The sequence below is a fragment of the Chiloscyllium plagiosum genome, chromosome 11 (genome assembly GCF_004010195.1).
Source record: "Chiloscyllium plagiosum isolate BGI_BamShark_2017 chromosome 11, ASM401019v2, whole genome shotgun sequence".
Taxonomy (NCBI): Eukaryota; Metazoa; Chordata; class Chondrichthyes; order Orectolobiformes; family Hemiscylliidae; genus Chiloscyllium; species Chiloscyllium plagiosum.
Window position 1 is genome coordinate 21,183,954 of NC_057720.1, and position 22,059 is coordinate 21,206,012.

Genomic DNA, 22,059 nt, shown 5'->3' on the forward strand with positions numbered 1-22,059 from the left:
TTCAATATTTGGCAGTGGATTCTAAGGATCTTGATAGCTTTGGGGTTCTATTGGCCTCCTACATTAACTCCTGCAGGAGACTGACCAAACCCTTGCAAAACTGTAGAGACCCAATAAGTTTCTTGTAATCTTCTGTAATAATAAAGGTTACACATTTTTTGAATCTCTCTGCATATTTATCGTTTCATCATTACAGGCACCTTTATAGTGAATCTGTGTTGTGCCCTTCTAAAGGTAATATTGCGTACAACACTCTAAATGAAGATTTTATTAAGCGTTTATACTGAATAGTGTTTTCATTGCCATTTAGCTTTTATATTCAATACCTTTTGTGACAAACCTTGAATTCCATTAAAATTATTTACAGCTTTATCGATCTGAGCTGCTGTGTTTGACATTTTGTGAACCTGTACACTGATCCTCTGTTCTTTCATGGCTCTGATCCTAATTTCATTCTGATATAATTGCTGCTTTTTATAAACAACAAAATACAATATCATTGTATTCCATCTACCACTTCTTAACCTATTTCTCTCCACCCCTCTTATACATATTTTCCCAATCCCACTGCAGCTTCCTTTGGTTTGCTGAAGTATTATCTGTAGCTCCAATAAAAACATAAAGTGTTGCAGAAACGCAGCTGGGCTGGCAGTATCTGTGGAGCGAAAAGCAGAATTACCATGTTGAGACCAAAAAGGCACTTCTCTGGAACGGAAGAGGCTGGAAAATGATGGGTTTTGTGTGTTGAAACAAGTAGTAGTAGACAATGATATTGATGAATTATAGGTGTTAATAGTTAGTATTCATAGCAGAAAGTGGATCAGCTCTGCTGACAGTAAACCCTTGCCAGTGAGACAATGTGTGAGGGAGGATGGATAATCAAAATGGAGGACAGAATTCATGGTCTGCAGTTTTTGAACTCAACATTGAGTCTTGAAGGTTGTAAAATGCCCAAGTGGAAAATGTGGCACTGTTTTTCTAGCCTGCACTGGGCTATGCTAGAACTGCAGCAGGGCCAGGAGAGAAACAATAACATGAGAACAAATTGGTGTCTTGAAATGTCAAGCAACAGGAAAGTTGGGCTCATTCTTGTGGACAGTGTGGAGGTGTTCCATAATGTGGTTGACCAGTCTATATTTGGACTTGCCATTAACATGCTCTTTGCCATTGCTGTGGGCACCTTGCCTAGCTGTTTCACTTGTTTGTCCTAAGTTAACAGCGTAATACCTATAATTTGTTTGTCCGTCTTCACTTCCAAAGCAGAGTCATTTTGGACTTTCAATGTGACATTTGTTTTTCTCTCCGCCGATGCTGCCAGCACTTTGTTTTTTTTTTATTTAATTTCAGGTCTCTAGCATTTTGCTTTTACTTATTTCTCCAATTTTGCTATGTTGCACAATTTCAGATACCATTTCCTCTAAGTCTGTAAATAAATCTTGGCTAGATACAATCATTGGAAACATTCCCAGAACAGAACCCTGAAAGAAACCACTGCCAAACTATCTAGAAAAAAAACCCTGCTGTTGGCTGAACTTGTGTTTTATACCTTTGAGACAGTTTTGGTTCAGTTTTACTTGAATTCCAAATCAAATAATCTCCATGATGCCAGAACCCCAAGTCTCAGCCTGCTTCTGTGTCACATTTTAATGTTGTGTTTGGTCTAAATTTTTCTACGTGAATGGAAAGTGTTCCCTTAGATTCAAGTTGGACAATTGAATAGAGCACTGACCTGAACTAAGTGTCAAATCAGTTGGATTCACTTCTGGACTTTTTTTTTTGTCTCTCAAATTATTATTGGAATAATTTTCTGTGCATTGTAGTTGAGAAGAGAAGAGAGATAAATTTGTTTTTTTTATTTGTTCGTGGGATGTGGATATTGTTAGCTGGGCCAGCATTTCCTGCTCTTGAGGAGGTGCTGGTGAGCTGCCTTCGTGAACTGCTGCAGCTATAGATTGAAACACAATGCAATTAGGGAGGGAGTAAATGAACATATACAGGTTGATAAGATACAGATCTGGAATAACAATATCATAAAATAGAATCCATACAGTGCAGATAGAGGCCATCCAGCCCATCAAGTCTGCATTGAATTTCTAAACAGCATCCCATCCTGACCCACCCTTCCAACCGATATCTGCAACCCTGCATTTCCCATGGCTAATCCACCTAGCTTGCACAACATGACTTACATGCATTCAGTTGTATTTACAAAAGACTATAAATCACATATCAGTCCAGTAATGTGTTAATTTCCAAAATCATGCACTTTGATGAGAGCTACATTCCTGCTGGGGATGAAAAAGGCTTCTACTCTGTGTGCCCTGTGTTAATATTTTCAGACCAGATCACGTACAAGCTCTCACTATTCTCCCCTTAAACTCAGGGCTGTGCCATTTATTGTTGGGCTGTAAGTGATCCCATTTCAGCCTTGGGCTTTTCCAGTGGGATCATAACACATAGAAACAGAAATAGACCACTCGACCCATCGTTATTCAATAAGATCGTGGTTGATCTGATAATTCTCAACTCCACTTTCATGCCTTTTCCACATGATCCTTGAATTCCCTTGCTGATGAAATAGCTGTCCATCCCAACCTTGAATATCCTTAATGACCCAGCTTTTACAGCTATCTGCAGTAAGAATTACAGGTTCATTGCCTTTGGAGAGAAGGAATTCCTTCACATCCCTGTTTTAAATGGGTAAGCCCTTATGCTGAGATTATGCTATATGGCTCTTATGCTGAGATTATGCTATATGGTCCTTGACTTTCTCACAAGGGGGAAACAACATTCTTGCGTTTACCTTGTTGAGTTGCCGAACAACATTGTATGTTTCAATAAGGATCTCCTCTCATGTTTCTCAACTTCGATGAGTACACGCCCAATCTACTCAACCTCTCCTCATTAGACAGTCCCTCCATTCTGCTCTCCCACCAATGCCAATTTAGCTGGATGTAATCAATAACAACTAGATTGAGTTCTTACATACATTGCCCATTAGGACCAGGTTGCCAGTGAAAGAGAGAAGGTCTATGAGATTGGCTGAATTTGAACCCTGGTCTCAGAAGTAAGAGAAAGATCTGTTAACATATTGGTGACACCATTTTAACTCTGATATCTCCCTCCTTTCTTTTGAATCTGGTTAATAGTAACATTTCAACCTTCTGCAGGGACTTCTAGTGCAGCACTATGCCTTCTTTGCTGTAAGCTTATCTCCTGAATGTCGTTAATTACTGATAAAATTATCCAATCAGTTTTTAAACCTGCTGTCAAATTCTATCTGCTGTGAATGAACTACATTTACAGAAGCTATCAGAAAAGAAAGAGGAAGAGAAGTATTTTACTTCACATTCCAAGTATTTGTATTTTCTGTCCTTTTCATCCCATTTTTGAAAAAATATGTAGAATTGAAAACTGAAACCTCGTTTGTGTCAGCTCGACTTCAGTTCAAGTAAATATATTTCACTGTCAGTGAAAGGTTTTGATGATATGGGGTAAAATAATGTTGTAATGGCAATCATAAAAATAAAGGTACACATTATTACTGAATAATGTGCTTGAAGGCTACTTCAGTCTTCTGCTCAAATTAACCATGTGCTTATAAATTACAATCAGTAACTTTCATGGTGATTAACACAATATTAGCATATTAGTGTGTTTCACTGTGTGCTGCAGAGGGTGGTTTCTTAATACTGCCAATTATAAGCATCAGTTAATTTGGATTCATGCGCACATGTTCAGCGATTAGAACTGTTTTATGCTTGAAGCTTCTAATTAAAAAAAACTACAGCTCAGTTGCAACAACAATAGAGATTCTTTCCACCTTTTTGAGCTCCAGTTCCTCCAGTAGAGGCTGCTCTAACACTACCAAATAAGCGACAGTTACAAAAGCAGACTTTTCCAGAGTGACAACACCATCTTCTGCTCGCATCGGTTGCTGGTGTGCAGAATGGTTAGCATCTGCAACCAATTCGAGCTGGCCCCAGGAGCCAAGGTAAATTGCTTCAATGTTCTTTGGAAATTGATGACTGATGCCCATTCATTTGTCAGATCAGAATGTCAAAAGGTGCTGGGGATATGGTTTGCAGGGTGTGTGCTAGAAAAACTGGAAAGAGTGAGTAGCTATCGTCAAGCAAAAACTGAGCATGTGGGAGCAGTGCTCCCAGAAATGTGAGAAGTGAACTCAACATTGTAGATGTGAACTTGCTTGTCGGTGATGAGGTGTTCTCAGTGTCACTGTACATGGCTCAGGTCTGGTCTGTTCCTCCTGAGCAGGGGACTCAAGTCGCCTTCAAGCATGTTATCCAGTGATAGTGTGTACTTTCTGTGAATGCTATTGTAACATTGTTATGGCAATCAAATGAGCCAACCTCTGGTTTATTTGGAGGTTGACCATGGACTGTGTTCACAGGGACAAACTCTCAATAAAGGGGGAGGAAATGTATCCAACATCACCTTTATCCCTTTACCACTTCTACCTGCAGCTGCAGTGCTAGGGTAGATCCTCGTTATGCAAACACCAAGTGACACTACATGTGCAAGTTCTATCTGTCCCCAGTGTCACAAAAGATGGACCTGGTCATATTACCGCAGAATGCCCCAAGTTGTTAGGTTGTGTTGTACTAGCTGTCTCTCATGGAGATGTTTATACAGGAAATCATCTTTAGCCACAAGTCTTTCAGGCTGTGGTGCAAGATCTTTGAGCGTCTGCGGGAATTGAATGGTTCCTTGAGCAGTCTGTCAAAGGCATTTGGCAGAGTGCCTCATCATCTGAACTTTTACAAGCAAGCACCAAGATGAAGTTGTCCAAAAGGCTTTCCCCTTAGATCCTTCTTACATTCTCTGCACATTGGCCTCAAGCTGGCTATGGCTTGGAAGCGATTCTTGTCCAATTCCTTGTAGAATGTGCCTTACTGAAGCAGATCTGGAGGCAGATGCGATGGTTTTGGTTGAGGTTACTCCCAAGCAGCTCTGTGACACGGGACTCGGTGCTCTCTGGGCTTTTCCCTGGATGCACATGGAGTTAAACATCAATTCAGTGACGGACGCTGTTTAGTCTATCTGAAACTTGCTGCTCTTCCATTTCAAAGAATTGTCCTCAATTAGGCTGCCACACTCTAGGATCTACATTGCTGAAGGCTGCACCAAAGCCTGGGGCAATGGTGCAATGGGGAATGGTCACTGCCTAGACCTTTCAACTACAGTATACTATGGGGGATAGATACTTTAGGCGGTGGTGCATCTTACAGAGAGTGTTTGTTGTAAGTTGTATTGACATACTTGAGAGGGAACATAGGCTATAGGGAAGCATGTTAAATAGCTTACATTTTCTGTAATTTCCAATTTGAAATGCAATTTGTAAATATTAAGACTGTTACATTCATACAGAGTGGAACATGCTGTGTAGGGACCAATTGAATTTTCTTGTACAATTTGTAATATTCAAGTCACACATTGTGTAATTTTCTTGACATTTGAATAAAGTATATTTTTGGGAAAAAGCCAGATTAACTGGGAATTATCACAAACGAAAGGGAGCGTAATTAGGTTATTGTATATGAAAGACATGTTATTAGCTCCCATAGATAATCTATCTACACCATAAGTTACCAAATCTTTGATTGCCTGCCAACCTATTTCAATAATTTAACTAATTTAAAGCACTTTCAAGTAAAGAATATACGAATACATAGGAATTTATTTTTAAATGCCATTTAGATTAATTATCAATTGTATATCTCAGTTGACAGGTGCCTTTTGCCTGTGACCATCACCACCTTCCTCTTTGCTGACTGCTCCTCAATTTTGAACCCAACAATTTGCATTTACTGTATGTAATGACTTTAAAGCAGTGAAAACGTCCCAAGGTACTTCACAATCTGTGAACATTTGGCAATGGGCCACAAAAAGGTTTTGGGACATATGATCAAGACCTTGGACAAACAGGTAGAGAGGCAAGAAAGTTGGCAGAGGGAATTTGAGTTGAGGGGCAAGGAAGCTCAGGGCACAGCAGCTGCCAACATGAGAATCTTGCCAGCCAATAAAGTATATTAAGCATGAGTCCAAATGAGGGATAAATCTGTTCAGCATGATACAATAGCAGTCTTTTCAATCCCAACAGCTTTATGCTCCATATGAGTTTCCACCTACAATCTTCATCTGACTTTATTGGTAGAACTCTTTGATCATAGTATCAACAAGCACCTCATTACAAAGTGCCAGTAATGCACTCTACAAATTATAAATGTCTGATATAACAGAGCCATTAATCCTGCACACAGGTGGACAGTGTTTTTATAAAATGGGGCTAATCCATGGATGTTGCTGAGAACTTAATTGTATCGTGCCATTTCATTAGTTTGAAGCCTTTCATTTTACACAGCATAGTTGGTCTCCCTGCAATAGGAAAGATGTTGTGAAACTTGAAATGGTTCAGACAAGATTTACAAGAATATTACAAGGGTTGGAGGGTTTAAGCTATTGGGAGAGGATGAATAGACTGGGCTGTATCCTCTGGAGCATCGGAGGCTGAAGGGTGACTGTATAGAGGTCTATAAAGTCATGAGGGGCATGGATGGGGTAAATAAACAAGGTCATTTCCCTGGGTTGGGGGAGTCCAGAAATAGACGGCATAAGTTTAGGGTGAGAGGGAAAAGATTGAAAAGGGACCTCAGGAGTAACGTTTTCACACAGAGGATGGTACGTGTATGGAATAAGCTGCCAGAGGAAGTGGTGGACGCTGGTACAATTACAACATTGAAAAGGCATCTGGATGGGTATATGAATAGGATAGGTTTAGAGGGATGTGGACCAAATGCTGGCAAATGGGACTAGGCTTATTTAGGATATTTGAGTCCAGAGTGTGGTGCTGGAAAAGCACAGCAGGTCAGGTAGCATCTGAGGAGCAGGAGAATTGATGTTTTGGGCAAAAGCCCTTCATCAGGAATCCCGATGAAGGGCTTTTGCCTGAAATGTCGATTCTCCTGCTTCTCGGATGCTGCCTGACTTGTGCTTTTCCAGCACCTCACTCTTGACTCTAATCTTTGGCATCTGTTGTCCTCACTTTTGCCTTATTTAGGATATTTGGTCGGCATGCATGAGTTGGACCGAAGGGGCTGTTTTCATGCAGTATATCTCTATGACTGTTTTGATGCGATAGTGTGGACAATTTATATTAAAATAAAACTCACACTAACTGCCAAAGTTTTCACTTTCTCCTATTGTGGAGGGGCTTGTGTACCGTGAAACCAACCACTATGTTTGGGGTTGTTTTCTGCCTTCACGTGACTAAACCAAGAGGTCTAACAGAGTTATAAAAGGTGAGGAAATCCTCTAGTGAGCCCTTACAAGAAAGGACTCTTATTTTAAATAAAATGAAGTTATTGTATCATAGCAAATGCATATTACGAGAGTAAGTTAAACGTGATGGCTTGGATTTCCTCTTGACCAGAAAGCAGTGAGATGGGAGGTGTGCATAGAGACCATCTGGAATATTCCCTTATGCCTAGATCCCTCTGAAAGATCCTGAGGTGCTCTGCCTTTCCCCACCCTAATGAAATCATCAGACTGGTTGGTGTTTAATGCAACCACTAACATTAATCCTTCAAAACCAGAAGAGGTGGGAACAGGAGTAAACCTTTCACTCCCTCAAACCTCCTCCCTTTAATAAGGCTGACTCGACATTCCTCATATTCACTTTTCTGCTCTTTCTGTGATTCCCCAAATGATCACAAATCTATCTATCTCAGTCGTAAAATATGCACAAGGATTCTGCCCCACCAGCTGTCTGTGGCAAGGAGTTCCAAAGACTAACAACCCTCTCAGAGCAAAATAAAATCCTGTTCACCTCAGGCTTAAATTGGTGCCCCTTAATTATGAGACTATGCTTCTGTCCTAGACTTAACATTTTCTCAGCATTTACCCTGTCAAGGCTCTTAAGAATTCTATATGTTTCAATGAGATCACCTCCCATTCTTCTAAAGTCCAGTGTATAGACTCCCAAACTGTTTATCCTTTGCTTACAAGACAATCCCTCCATACCAGGGATCATCCTAGTGAACCTTCACTGAGCTGCCTCCAGCAAAATAATATCTTTCCTTAAATAAGATGAACAAACCTGCTCACAGTACTCTAGACATGGTCTCACAAATACCTTGCAAAGTTGCATCAAAGACTTTCCCCACTCTTATACTCCAACCCCCTTGAAATATTTACAATATTTGAAATATTTTAAATAGACCAATAGACGTTTAGGCTTCCTGATTACCTGCTGTACCAGTGCATTAGGTTTCTGTGTTTCATGCACAAGTACACTAAAATCCTTTTGTGTTGCAGCTTTCTGTAGATTTTCTTCATTTAAATAATACTTTTTTAAAAATTCTCTCTTCCAAAATGAGCAGCTTCACATTTTCCTAGGTGATACTCCATTTGTCAACGTTTTGCCTGCCTACCTAACCCACCAATATCTCTCTAAACTGTTTGTATCTCGGTTGCAACCTGTGTTTCCACCTAGTTTAGTGTTGCCTGCAAATTTGGCTACAGTACATTCACTTGCTTCCTCCAAAACATTAATATAAATTATAAACAGTTGTGGCCCCAGCTTCAAGTTTGCAGATGATACCAAGTTGGGTGGGAAGGTGTGAAAAAGCATTCCTTTAACAAGGTTATGTTGTCCTTGTTTTTTTTCAAGATGGGGTTGTAAAGGCAGAGGTGCTGATATGTCTGGAAGTGGCTACTTTTGTTAATGGCAGGAGAGGGGCCAATTCTTCCAGTACAAGTTTTTTTCTTGTTCGAATTAGTTTTAGCAGAGAGTCAGAAAACTGCTGGTAACAGGGACACAGTTACAGTGAAACAAAGTTCGATGCTTCAACAGAGGTTTTCTTGCCTGACTCTACTGTTTGAAACCTCTCCTACCTGTAAGAACCTGTGTTTCAATGTACCATTTGCCTAGAGTGTATTTATGGGATATTGAGGGAATTGGATCAGTTTTGTTAACTTGCGAAAGAGATGGGTTGGGTTTTCAAATAAGTCATAGAGTCATAGAGATGTACAGCACGGAAGAGACCCTTCAGTCCAACTCGTCCATGCCGACTAGATATCCCAATCCAATATAGTCCCACTTTCCAGCACCTAACCCATATCCCTCCAAACCATTCCTATTCAGATACCCACCCAGATGCCTTTTAAATGTTGCAATTGTACCACCCTCCACCACTTCCTCTGGTAGCTCATTCAATACAAGTCATATTGTTCTAAATTCTGTTTTCTTTTGTTTGTGTTTATATAAATTCTATTTTGCTTAAAGCCGAGTGGTTTGACCAACTGCATCACTCCTGGGGTATCCACTTTACATCTGCTTAAAAAAAGAAATTAGGGTCTGGGCTCCCCTCTTAAAATGTTTTGAGGGTGTCTGACCTGGTCCATAACAAGGGTGAACTGTGATGCGGATGCAAAGATCCTTCAGCATGATCTAGATAGGTTGGGAGGGTGGGCAATTCGATGGCAGATGCAGTATAATTTGGATTATTCACTTTGGAAGCAAAAACATGAAGGCAGATTACTATTTGAATGGCTGTAAACTGGGAGAGAGAAGTGTGCAGCAGGACCTGGGTGTCCTTGTGCACCAGTTGCTGAAGGTATGATCATTCCTGTTTGAGAGAGGAAGAGGGAATGCTGACAGAGCCAAGCTGGAATTCTAATAAGATCAGCTGAACTTGCACAATCTACAAGGAAGGAGCTTAAGAAATCAGGTCTGTACTTAGCTTTTGGCTGGCACCTTCTTCCTTTTCTATCAGATGGAGAGCCCAAGTTGCTCAGAGTTGAGCTGACTGATTGCTATGTTTTATGTTTTTGAGAGGAACATTGAAAGATCAAGAATCAGTGTTCAGCATTCAAACATGTAACAAGTACATTTAGGAAATCAAATCATTTTACTTCTCGATGTAAAATGGAGTTGGAAACACAAGAAACAGGAGCTGGAGCAGGTCACTTTGAACCTGCTGCAGCATTCAGCAAAGTGGTGACTGAGCTTTCACCTCAACGCCTATTCCTTCATTCCAAGAGGGCCATTAATCTTGATCTTATCTTGAACTCACTCGATGACTGAACTCTGTAGGCTAGACAATTGCAAACATTCATGTTTTTATCGGAGGATTTTTGTTCTTAGTTCAGTCTTAAATGATCAACTTCTAATTCTGACTCTATGACCATTTGTTGTAGATCTTCTCAGCCAGGAAAACATTTTCTTACCATACACCCTGTTATGCTCTGTTAAGCTTTTTGTATGTTTCAGTTAGAATTATCGAGTTTTCCAACACGGAGAGAGGACTTCTGGTCCATCATATCTACACTGGTTCTCAAGTATCTCTCTATTCTAATCCCATTTTCCATCATTTGGCTTGTGCCCTTATAAACTCTCCCCACCCTTCAGGCTCTCTGCCTGTATTCCTGATGAAGGGCTTATGCCCGAAACGTCGATTTTACTGCTCCTCGGATGCTGCCTGAACTGCTGTGCTCTTCCAGCACCACTAATCCAGAATCCCTTATAAATCATGGCACTTCAAGTAATTATCTGAATATTCCTTAAATGTTGTGATGGCTCCCACCTATATCACCCATTCAAGGAACCCTCTCATTCAATTAAACTCCAGGTCTTAGTCTGTTTAATCTCTCTTGCTAAGACTATACCTTTATTCCAGGAACTAGTCTAATAACCCATTGTTGTACTACACACAAGGCAAATGAATTCCTCTTCAGGTAAAAAGACCAAAATTGCAAACAATGCGCCACGTATGCCCTCACTAATGCCCTGTATAATGGTAGGAAGATTGCTTTATCAGTGTACTATAGTCCCTTGACATAGCATTTATCTCCCCAGCCAGTTGTTATACCCTGAGTGTTATCCTTGAGTGATTCATGAAAGAAATGAATTCACCTTAGAGGCAAATAAGCAAGTTAATGAGTACCGGATGATTGCACGATCATTAAGTAGCCTATAATTTTCCATCCATTAACAGTAATGAACAGAAAATCACTGAGTGGTCACTGCAAGTTTCCAAACTGCTCCCTGCAATGTATATACATCTCTGGGAGGACGAGATTGCAGAATCATGTGCCTCAAAATTAAATCTCTCTTCTCTGGTTATTGACCCTCCCGATGTTGGAAACAGTTTTTTCTTTATTTCCTTAAGGTGGCACGATGGGTCAGTGCTGCCTCACAGACCAGGGACTGGGGTTCAACGCTCACCTTTGGTGACTGTCTGTGTGGAGTTTGCACATTCTTCCCCTTGTCCGTGTGGGTTTCCTCCGGGTGCTCTGGTTTCCTCCCACAGACCAAAAATGTGCAGGTTAGGTGGATTGGCCATGCTAAATTGCCCAGAGTGACCAGGGATGTGCAGGCTTGGTGGATTAGCCATGGGAAATGTGGGGTTAAAGGGATGGGGTGGATCTGGGTGGGATGCTCTTCAGAGGGTCGGTGTAGACTCAATGGGCCAAATGGCCTGCTTCCATAACTGCAGATATTCTGTGATTATTTGTTCCAGAAAGCCCTTCAAGGTATTAAATACCCATATTATTTCCCCCATTGAACCTCACTAGGTAGCGGGGGTCAGTTAGCTGGACAACGAGTTTGCAATGCCAGAGTGATACTAACAGTGTGGGTTTAATTCCTGTACCAGCTGAGGTTATCATAATGGACATTCCCTCTCTATTTCTCCCCTTGCCTGAGGAGAGGTGACCCCCGCACCCCCCAGGTTAAACCACCATGAATTGTCTCTCTCGAATGGGAGAACCACCTTATGGTCTGGTAGGACACTGGTGACTGTACCATACACTTCACTGTTCTGTGGAAAACTAGCCCAGTTTCTATAACCTCTCCATGTGATTGAAATCCCTGCAAACATTCTAGTAAAGCTCCTCTGCATGAAGGTCTTGACATCCTTCCTCAACAGTGGTGTCTTATCTGAATTGGACACAAAACAACAGATGTGGCCTGTGGTTTATAAAGATTTGGCATTACATCTTGTTTGCCTGCCTCTATTAATCAAGCAAACAATGGTAGAAACTCAGTAAGGTTGGAAGTTGACTAATTGCACTGACACTCCAAGTTGGGACCTGGCATGGAGTCAAAACTGACATGTATTGCAGACCTTATACCAAAAACACCAGATTTAGGGAGCTCTATTCTGAATTACGTCTTGGTGTTTGAAAGAAATATGATACAATATTTTTTAAAAAGTGCCTCCCCAACATGAACATTTACTGAGAGAAGGCAACTTCCATTTTCTGGGAGCAAACAAGTTAAACTTGGTCCTCATGTTCCTCCAGGACAAAAGTGACAAGATCCTCTTTTTTTTTCCCCTGCCCTATCAGCCCACTGCAGGCCAACAAATCTCAACTAGCATTTCCTCCCAACATATTAAGCGGTGATCATTTGTAGATGTATGCTCTAAGTGATTTACACAAGGATGTTTGTGCATGTCTGACACTGAGTGTCAGGCTTGTCTAGACAGATAGAGCTGAAGAAGCACTGATCGTAAAGTGTGCCTGCCCGAAGACTGGAAATGAGTTAATCGAACAGATTGCGAACATCAATATGATGCTGTGTCTTCCTGTCCTTGCTGAAATCCATTTGAAAACTCAAAAAACATCAAACGTTGAAATAAACTTTTCGTGCTAGATGGACAGGGTGTAAGAATGAATTTCTTCCAAAGATTAAAGACACTTCTATTTCTGAGATAAACTTAAAGATGAGATCTTGTTCAAAGGAAGCTGAGTCATCATCCCCAGAGACATGAGAGCAGAGATGATGCAGAAAATCTACTTGGGATTTTGCTATCTTGGGATTTGAAGGAAATCTGTACACAGCCAGACATGGTATTTACTGGCCTGGCAAAAATGTTAAAGACCAAGTCTACATTACTTCATAGTTAAATATTTAATACCAATGACATAAACCAGGGACCCAAGGAGGGTCCAATGTCTCGTGGATTCTGAAATTATATAATTTCTGTTGCACAAATAAGCATGATCTTAAATAGAAGCAAAAATTAGGCTTCAGATATATCAAAGCCTTGACTAGTATCCTTGACTGAAGCGGAGTGCAAAATTTGATTTGCAATCAGTGAATAACTACTGGAGAACCTTGAAATGTTAGAATATTAAAATAAATTTATGACAAAAATCTTAATATTTGTTTTTTAAAGAGCAGATATCGGGATAGCTACCTTCAATTGTCAATTCCCTGGGAAAGTTCTGCACCATCATGCCAATGTAAGTTAAATGCTGTTATTAGAATACAAACAGGTCCATGAAATGTTTTGTTAATTGTATAACTGGTTTGAACCAGTTTGGAGTTATACTAGTGCTGAAGTTTTGAGGTTGTGTGTATCTGTGACACTGACAAATCAACTGACACTGCACATTATGACAACAACCAGATGCTTACCCCTGAGTGCTATCATAGGATCTGTTGGCTATAAGACCTAGAATAATGAACACTATTTCATAGCTTCTTCAAATTACTCCAGACATTGTTATGACACTTTTTAATGAACCACAATTAATACTAACCTAATTAACAAGCTACAATAATTATGCCAATAGAAGACCCATTGTATATTCTGGGAGAAGTACAACATATGTTGAGGACCTGTTGTATAAAGTACTTGTCAAACAAATGGAATTGACATCATGGGTATTCGTGGCTGCAGGCTCATTTGTTAGATAAGTATTGTATCTCAGCGCCATCACATGTATCTTAGTGTTTAATAAAATGCTTTCATTTAGTTTCAACTGTATTCTCTCTGATTATAGGATTGGGCTATCAAATTTCAGCATCAGTGCTGGATTATAGGTCTTCTGGTTTACTGCCGTGGGATTGGGGATAAGGATGGGAACGGTTTGATGGTGCAATGTAGCCTTTAGTACCACAGCTTGAATTATATCCCAATATTACGCCAAATTTTAGCCGGTGTGCCTTCGTACTTGCTAATGGCTATGTGATAAAAACCAAAAAAACTGCAGATGCTGTAAATCAGAAACAAAAACAGAAATTGCTGGAAAATCTCGGGAAGTCTGGCAACATTTGTGCAGAGAAATCTGAGTTAATATTTCGGGTTTGGTGACCCTTGAAGATCAGTGGACCTGGAATGTTAACTGTGATTTCTCTTCAGAGATGCTGCCAGACCTGCTGCGGATTTCCAAGCAATTTCTGTTTTTGTCATTAATGTCTACGGTAGAGTGAGTTCTGATTAGTTCTCTCTTGCCACTGGTCATTTTTTTTAACAATGTTATGGTAACTAATGAAATCAGATTATAACAAGATTTTTTATATATATAAATAGAAATAAAAACTTGGCACGTTATGCGGTGGATCAGTGGGCCCATTATCTACGTACTATGTGTTATGGTATAATCACATAAAATTCACAGATTGGAATCTAATAATTTCCAAAACAAGCAATCTATAGACCTGACTTCAGGAGGGAAAATATGATTTGCATCATTCTTTCCCTGCTGCTTAAGTGCCTTTTTTTTACCTTCTTCAATCTGTTTAGATTTTTATGGGTATTTAAACAGTGAGTGTTGATGACATCCTCTGGGAGTTGCTGCTGGGCCAAATGTGTGAGGCAGCTGAGCTAACATATAGCTGAAGTGACAGTTGATGGTGAAATACCATGTGTTGGTTTACTTTCTTCAATCTATTGCACTCAATTGCATCAAAGGAACGCTTTTCCTCCTGGCCCCTCACAAACAGCATCATCATCATCATCATTCACTGACAAATATTGACCAAAGGAGTTGGTTGTATAAATGTTCTCTTTTTAGCGCTTCCATTCTCCCTGAGGCAGATCTGCCTTTACATAAAATGTGCAATATTCGGCCCAACACTTTCCTCTTCACCTATGAACTCCCGTAAACAGCTACTCATTTACAATACCCCTGAAAAATAATAAAGAATTATTGGTTTGTGTGTATTTGTTGATAAAATGTTGCCACCATTTCTATTTCTTTGATTGGGCCTAAGGGCTTAGTTGGTCCACACCATCTTGAATCTTTGTCTTCATTGGAAGAGACTCTTATCATGATGGGATATGTTTTTTTCACATGACAATTATCAGATACAAATAACATAACTGTGTTCTGCAATGATGTGAAGGCTTTGAGATACACATGGGTCTGCAAACCTGTCTTTAATCCACCCAAGTCTATATGACATCATCAGCTTGGGTGGATCTTAATGCAGTCTCTTACATTAACCCTTTCAGAACCATTGCTCATACAATTTATAGCGCTGGTTGTTTGAAATTCACTGAAGGCATGCCTGTTTTTGTGCACAGACATGTTTGTAGGTATTTGTGAATGCATTCTCTGGTGTCTTATTTTAAAATGTTAATTTTTAAAAGTTAAAAATCACACAACACCAGGTTATAGTCCAACAGGTTTAATTGGGAGCACTAGCTTTCAGAGCGCTGCTCCTTCATTAGGTGGTTGTGCCACCTGATGAAGGAGCGGCGCTCCAAAAGCTAGTGCTCCCAATTAAACCTGTTGGACTATAACCTGGTGTTGTGTGATTTTTAACTTTGTACACCCCAGTCCAACACCAACATCTCCAAATCAATTTTTTTAAAAATATCTAATTTATAACTAACCTGGTGAATCACTTAGGACTTGAGATGAGGTGTCATTTCTTAAATCAATTAGCTGTGAATCCTTGGAATATTCTGCTCCAGAGGGTTTTGAATGCTCCTGTGTTGACTATATTCAAAGGCTGAGATAGATAGATTTTAGTGAATCGAGGGATACGGGAATTGAGCAGGGAAGTGGAATTATGGAATCCCTACAGTGTGGAAGCAGACCATTTGGCCCGTTGAGTCCACACTGACCATCCAAACGTCATTCAAAACAGACCCCCTCCCCACCCCACCCCACTTTATCCCTGGACCCCTGCATTTCCCATGGCTAATTCACTCATCCTGCACATCCCTGGACATTATAGGCAATTTGGCATGGCCAAACTATCTAAGCTGCACATCATCGGACCATGGGAGGAAACTGAAGCACCCAGAGGAAACCCAGGCAGACATGGGGAGAATGTGTAAACTTCACAAAAAAAGTTGCCCAAAGGTGGAATTGAACCAGATCCCTGGCGCTGTGAGACAGTAGTGCTAACTACTGAGCCACCGTACCACCCACGTTACGGCCCAATGATCCACCATGATCCTATTGAATGATGAAGCAGGCTTGAGGGACCGAATGGCCTTGTCCTGCTCTTATTTCTTACGTTCTTGTTCAAATCAATGGACCAAATTGGTTGCTGACGCCCAACAGAGAGCTGAACATTTGAGGCAGGCGATGCAGCAAATAAAAAGAAGTGTTAAATTATTTACACATTTGATCTGATATAGAATTTTGCACTAAAGTGTAAAGCATAGCAGATAGGTCAAAAAATGTGAGGATTGAATAAACCGTCACACAAAGACTTACTGTGGGAGGAATAGACACACTTTCAATCTGGTATAGCATTTTTTAAAATGAAAAATCTCACATTAGGAATATGAAGCTAGCACAATAGAAGAAACACCTGCAGAAGTGATGTCATGATTTACCAATGCTGTATGGTTATAACACTTGAGAAATAACCTTTCTGAAGCAATTCAGTTTACTCCACTTCTTCCCAACTTTTTATCCACCTCAAATTCCACCCATTTGGTGATAGGTGTCAGTTAGCGCAGTTGGCTGGACAGCTGACTTGTAGCACAGAGTGATACCAACATGGTTAGAGGGTACCATAAAGGACTCTCCTTCTCAGCCTTTCCCTTCAACTGAGGCATGGTGACCCTCAGGTTAAACCACTACAGTCATTGCTCTCTGTAATAAGATAGCAGCCCTATGCTCTGCTAAGGCTGTGGCAATTTTACCTTTACCACTTTGTTGACATCTAACCTTCATATAACCTGTTCGATGTTTGTTTTCTCTCCATTATGAAGTATCCTCAGATGTCAGGCTGCATTTTTAAACGGGGCATGGGGGCGGGATAGGAAGAGAACAGGCCTGTGAATTCCTGGCATGGTTAAAGCTCCGGACTTTTCTCCAACCATGGGAAGAGTTGGGTTGAGGCTTTGGGAAGGGGGAAGGCGATGTGTATCAGGGGGTGGGAGGAAAGGGTAGGGTAACAGTTTCCCAGCACCAAATCGAGCTGGGAATAATGTTTCACACTGAACTGGGATACGTTAAGTTTACGACTAGTGAGTTATCAAATCAGCCCACAGTCCCAAAGAAAAAGTGAAATCAAGAGACAGCTGATGGTGCTGCAGGCTATACTTTGTTGGCTAAAACCCTGTCTGATTTTAGTCAGGGTAATCGTGTGATTCCAGAGCGACAGCTTTTCATCTTTACATTTTGATTCTGTGCAATGCTCAGAACCTTCTACACTGGAAACTTGAAAAAAAAACACATGCTTTCATCCATGCAGATGAGATGTCATAGCTATACTTAACAGCAGTGTCACACAAACTGAGAGAAAAATTCTTGCAGTCAGTCTGCACCGACCCACACATTAACAGAAAGAAGGTCGTCAGCTAATGGAGCAGGAAAGATGCGCGATTGTTCAGAGGGAAAAAAAAATGCAACTCTGCTCTCTTCTCCACTAATGGGAAAACAAATCTGCTGCTCCACATAATATTGAACTCTTTATTCAAATATTCATGGCATGTTGCAATGTATTTATTTTCTGTGAGGGTGGCAGCTGAATAATGCAGAGGAACAACAGGATTGTTCGAGAAAGGGCATTCAGATGTTGACCTTAGAACAGGACTAGATTAGTCAGGGAATTTAAATGTTAAAAATCAAATGAAAAAGTATGCAGTGAGTGTGCCAGTTAATCAGTTAATCCATGGTAATATATGTATCTAAATGCGACTAACCCTTGGTGGTGGAGGGAGACGTTCAGTGTAGCAAATCAGCATTAATGGATGCAGTAAGTAAAGGGATGTTGAAGCAATACAGATGATCCCACACTGAAGTGTACTAAAATTACAAAGTAAGTAATCTCTGAATCTGGAAATCATGGCTGAGGGGTGGAGTATGAAGTCACTGGATAAACACAGAGATCTAGAATTATGTTAACCCTTTTAACAGTGTACCTGAAATTATTAGGCATTCCCATATTGTTCAATGGAGCAATCACACAGCAGTTAATAGCCTGATTTGCAGAATAGGGATATTATTATTGTTGGAAAAACAAAGACAGCTCAATATTTGTTCAATAATAATGCCATTGAATTTTGTGTGTATGTATTTGATTTGGGAACAGTTAGTTGACAGAATTTTGCTTTCTTTTAGGTGGGAGTTTTTAAATTTGCTTCTGCTACCTCAGTGAGGCAATTTGAGTGGAACAGAATCTGATTTCCTACAAAGGAAAGGTACCTGCGGATGTATTACAGACAGATGGTTGTGCCGATGAGTTAGCCAAGTATCACTTAGAAGGAACATGCAGCTGAGTTTTAATGTTCTCCACTGGGAATTAATGAAGCGCATATTCATAGCATAAATCAAATGTTCCAGCATGTTTCTTTTTTGGAATCATTGGTGTGTTTCTGTTTTGACTTTTCCGGGAATTATTCCATGCTGCTGTATGGCACATGAACCATTTCCACCCCCAGCCTCCATATCTTCATGCAGAATGTTGGAGCTCATTGATGCTAAAGTGGCTACTGTGCACCGAAGCCTTTCAACTCTAGAAAGAATTCTATCTATTGTACGAAAGCAAAAAGGCAGATAGTTATGAGCAGTAAACAGGCACCATTCCAAGGGTAATAAATTAATTTGTATTTCTTGAAGTTCAACTCTCCAAATGATTACTGATAGCAACATTAACTGATTGTGAGGAGCTAACTTTATCTATTTGGATTAACTACAACTGAAGGAAAACAATATATATTAACCTGTTAATTTGATTCTTTTTCCTCCTTTTTCTCAAGATAAAATACAAGTGACTCCAACAGACGTTACCATGAGACATCAATGGTCTCATGGTAAGTCTATATAAGTGCAGAAAAGAAAAATAAAACATGAAATTACGATACAGCCAGAAATGACAAAAGGAAAGAACATGGGCGAAAATAGATATGAGTTCAATCCAACAGGCATTTCTTTAGATTTTCTTTCCTAAGAGTAGTCAGTTTGTTTGTGAAAAATCTTTAGAATTGGAGATCTCTTCTAAATCCATAAGAGCAATGGGTGACAAAAATAAACTAAAAGCTGCTGGCCATGTTTCTTAATGAGTACATTCTGACTAAAAGCTGATATGTTCATGAAGATAAAATGATCATTTCCCATTAGTGCATTGAAAGGCCACTGTAAGCCAGTGTATTCCCTTTTGGCAACCAGGGAGAGCCAATTATTCTGATACAAGATACATTGATGAGTCCCACTACCAGCTGGCAGCACTTCAATGGCTTTTATGTATTGGTCTGTGCAAGCATGTTAAAGGGATAGTTCCCTTTCAATTTTTAACAAAAGTGTGCATGTGTGTGAACAATGCATTCTTCTGTCGTTTTAGAAAAAATATTAATACAGTGATAAAATCTTCTGAGGTTGAACCTCAAACCTGTTTCAATGCGAGGGTGTATCTGTTTGTTCATAATGCCAGGTATATTCCATTCTGACAATTTATAATTATAATACACTGTAAAACACATGATTCTGCAACACCGAGAATATTACTGTTTTTAAAACATGTAAACAATGAAAATGCAATTTATTGTTCTGATGGTAGGTTTTATAAAACTCCATGCAAAATGCTTTGATGAAAAAAAAATTCAAAAATAATTATCAAAAACAAATCTTGAAGTATAAAAGATTGTTTGGACTGTAAAGAAAACTTGTAAATCTTACGAAAAGCAGGATACGGTAGAGATTTCCAGAAATGTCTGAAAGAGAAAAGGGAGGTTCATTGTATAGGAACATAGGAACAGGAGTAGACCATTCAGTCCCTCACACCTGGTCCACCGTTCAATGAGATCATGGCTGATCTATGGCCTAACTCCATATTACCTGCCTTTGGCCCCTATTCCTGATTGGGTAGAAATCCTGTTTTTCAGAACAGCTGTCACACTGGCTTGTCAAATGAAGTGCAATCACTAATTTAAATACAATATTGATAGCCTTAACTTTCTGAGGTCAGATCTACCAGGTTTTCTCTATTCAGTCATAAACCAATTTCACCTTCTGGATTGTATTTGCTGCCATCAGAGATACCAATTCCATCTCCTGCATGCACCGCTAAGAAGAAGCTCAGTATGTGGGATTGAAACATCCTAGCTGTCGTGATGCTGACCTGCGAACTTGAACTGTCTATACCCTTAGACTAGTTATTCCAGTTCACCTTTGACATTGACGTCTATCTGAAATTGCACAAAAGCAGGGTGGATGTAAATGGTCATGGCTTGGAGAGGATGGACGATAGGAAATTGTTTCCGTTAGGCGAGGAGACTAGGACCCATGGACACAGCCTTAGAATTAGAGGGGGTAAATTTAGAACAGAAATGCGGAGATATTTCTTCAGCCAGAGAGTGGTGGGCCTGTGGAATTCATTGCCACAGAGTGCAGTGGAGGCTGGGACGCTAAATGTCTTCAAGGCAGAAATTGATAAAATCTTGATGTCACAAGGAATTAAGGGCTACGGGGAGAATGCGGGTAAGTGGAGTTGAAATGCCCATCAGCCATGATTGAATGGCGGAGTGGACTCGATGGGCCGAATGGCCTTACTTCCGCTCCTATGTCTTATGGTCTTATGGTCTTATTATCACCTTCCTTCAACCACCAGCAAAGTGGGAGAAGAAGTAATCAATGTTGTCAGGAAGTGATATTCGTTCATCAAAAACCTGCTTACTGATACTCGATTTGGCTTACAATGTTAGCTTCTGAATTCTGATGCCAGAGGAGATTTGAAAAAGCCACAAAGGTAGAGTTCCAATACTATAACTATTGCAGCAAACTGGATTTTTAAAAATATTCGACATTAAGGAGCTTTTAAACAAGACCCTAACAGTCATGTGACTTCTCTCCAGAATTCAACTGTGATTAGAACCAGATGTACCTCACAAAGTAACACTATCCACAAGGGTGAAAAGAAACTCAGGAACAATGACATCCTTGGTGATTCAATTGCAAAAGGCTTGCATTCAAATTCTGATAGTAGTAGGAAAGACAAATAAAGCTTCATAAACTACGCATAGCACTAGTCAAACCACACTTCGAATAATGTGAACAGTTTTGGTCTCCTATCCAAGAAAAGATATATTGGCATTGAAGACAGTCCAGAGAAGGTTCATTGGATTGATTCGGCGTATGGAGGGGTGTCTTATGAGGAGAGATTGAGTAAATTATGCTTGTACTCTTTGGGGTTCAGAAGAATGAGCGAAGAACTAATTGAAGATATAGGATTCTTAGAGGCCTTGACAGGGTAGATGAGGACAGGTTGCTCCCCTTGTAGAAGAGTCCAGGACAAGAGGGCAGAACCACAGAGTAAGTGGTCATCCATTGAAGACGGAGATGAGGAGAATTTTTTTTATTCTCTCAGAAGGAAGTGAACCTGTGGAGCTCTTTACTACAGAGGCTGTCAAGGCTAGGCCATTAACTGTGTTCAAGGCTGAGATGGACAGATTTCTAATCGGTTAGGGATTCAAGGTTTACGGTTAACAGGCAGGAAAGTGGGTTTGAAGGTCATCAGAAAAAAAAATTAACCCTGGTTTATAGAGTCATAGAGTCATAGAGATGTACAGCATGGAAACAGACCCTTCGGTCCAATCTGTCCATGCCGACCAGATATCCCAACCCAATCTAGTCCCACCTGCCAGCACCCGGCCCATATCCCTCCAAACCCTTCCTATTCATATACCCATCCAAATGCCTCTTAAATGTTGCAATTGTACCAGCCTCCACCACATCCTTTGGCAGCTCATTCCATACACGTACCACCCTCTGAGTGAAAATGTTGCCCCTTAGGTCTCTTTTATATCTTTCCCCTCTCACCCTAAACCTATGCCCTCTAGTTCT

The 22,059-nt window shown here is 40.3% G+C and overlaps 1 long non-coding RNA gene across 1 annotated transcript in view; it reads left to right on the forward strand.

Moving 5' to 3' along the window:
- The first annotated feature begins 3,912 nt into the window (after positions 1 to 3,912).
- Positions 3,913 to 22,059, forward strand: part of LOC122554208 — a 24,129-nt gene continuing 5,982 nt past the window's right edge. Inside the window, exons 1-2 of the long non-coding RNA XR_006312930.1 lie at positions 3,913 to 3,994; positions 13,203 to 13,269. This is a non-coding gene — a long non-coding RNA (uncharacterized LOC122554208). The remainder of the gene's footprint in view (positions 3,995 to 13,202; positions 13,270 to 22,059) is intronic.